We start from the raw sequence: 1,935 nt of genomic DNA, 5'->3' as shown, positions 1-1,935 counted from the left end.
TATCCCCAATGCTTAACATGGTGCCTGACATAGCTTAAGTAGCTGATTAATAAATGCTCATTAATTGATTCTTCTCTAGGATGGAGTTCTCATCATTTCTACTTCCCAATGTGTTCCATCCTATTAGTGATAGGTTTCCTTCATTGCTTCTCCTGCCTTTTGAAGGATAAAATTATTATAAAGGAAAGACAAGAAATTGTTAGCTTCTCTACTTTCGGCAATGAGAGAACCCCAGTACATGTTCACATAATTGACTGTCACTATGTGTTGTCTCCTTTTTTTAGTTAATTTATTTATTTTTAGTTTTCACCATTCAGTTCCATAAGTTTTAAGTTTTCTCCCCCTCCCTCCCTTGCCTCTCCCTCCCGAAGATGGCCTGCAATCTGATATAGGCTCTACATATACATTCCTATTAAACATATTTTCACATTAGTCATGTTGCGTGGGAGAACTATAATGAATGGGAGAAACCATGAGAAAGAAAACAAAAACAAAGCAAAACAAAACAAAAAAAGAAATTAGTCTGCTTCACTCTGCATTCAGACTCCATAGTTCTTTCTCTAGATGTGGATGGCATTTTCCACCATGAGTCCTTTGGAATTGTTTTAGGTCCTTTCATTGCTGAGAAGATCTAAGTCTATCAAAATCAGTCATTGCATACTGTGGCTATTACTGTGTATAATGTTCTCCTGGTTCTGTTCACTTCACTCAGCATTAGTTCATATAATTCTTTCCAGGTTTTTCTGAAGTCCACCTGTTCATCATTTCTTATAGCACAATAGTATTCCATTATATTCATATACCACAACTTGTTCATTCATTCCTCAATTCACGAGTATCCCCTCAGTTTTTAGTTCTTGGCCATCACAAAAAGAGCTGCTACAAATATTTTTGTACATGTGGGTCCTTTTCCCATTTTTATGATCTCTTTGGGATACAGATCTAGAAGTGGTATTCCTGAGTTAAAGGGTGTGCACCTTTTTATAGCCCTTTGGGCATAGTTCCTATGTCTTGTCTTCTTGACAGTCTTATGACCTCTTTTCTTAACTGTTTATCTATTTCCTTTCTGTCTAGTTAGGCTACAGTATACTTTAATGAATATACCACTTCCATTCCTTCCTCCATTTTATTTTAACCAAATGTTTTCCACCATGCTTCCTGTTTCTGATTCCTGGATTTTCTTGCATGGGTATATCTTCTCAATATACTTAATTAATAACATTGGTCCAATTTATCTTTCTAGGCTTATTCTACATTTTATGTTCAATTGTGTTCAATACTTTGTGACCCCATTTAGGATTTTCTTAGCAAAGATACTGGAGTGCTTTACCATTTCCTCCTCCAGCTCTTTTTACAGTTGAGGAAACTTAGGCAAACAGGGTTAAGTGACTTACTCAGGGTCATCTAGCTAGCCAGATGTGTGTGTGTGTGTGTGTGTGTGTGTGTGTGTGTGTGTGTACACATACATACACACACACACACACACATATATGCATACACACACATATACACAAAACAAACAAACAAAAAAATGTTATTTTCCAGGATAGAAAGTAAGCCCCCTTAGGGCAGGGACTCTTTTATTTCTTTTTCTCTCTACTACCCAGCATACTATCTAGAACATATTAAGTGCTTTTTGACCAATTGACCACATGGTTACAATCCTTTACTGATCTTCTTCTCTTTGAATAAGGCATATATTTTCAGATTCATATTCTAGTCACAGGTCCTATCCCACCAGGTCTCAGTGATATCTATAAGATTAAATTTACCTCTTTATATTAGGATTTCTGGTTCACCTTGCTCATTAAGCATGCTTGGTCAATTTATGTACAGTCATTTGAAATCTTTGGCTTTATTGGATTTTTTTCCTCAAGTAAATTTCTAGGAATGTCCTTCTTATTTTAGTTACTCTCTTTGGAATCTGCAATAGCT

The sequence above is a fragment of the Trichosurus vulpecula genome, chromosome 2 (assembly GCF_011100635.1).
Source record: "Trichosurus vulpecula isolate mTriVul1 chromosome 2, mTriVul1.pri, whole genome shotgun sequence".
In the NCBI taxonomy this organism is placed as follows: Eukaryota; Metazoa; Chordata; class Mammalia; order Diprotodontia; family Phalangeridae; genus Trichosurus; species Trichosurus vulpecula.
Note: the sequence above shows the minus strand (reverse complement) of the source record.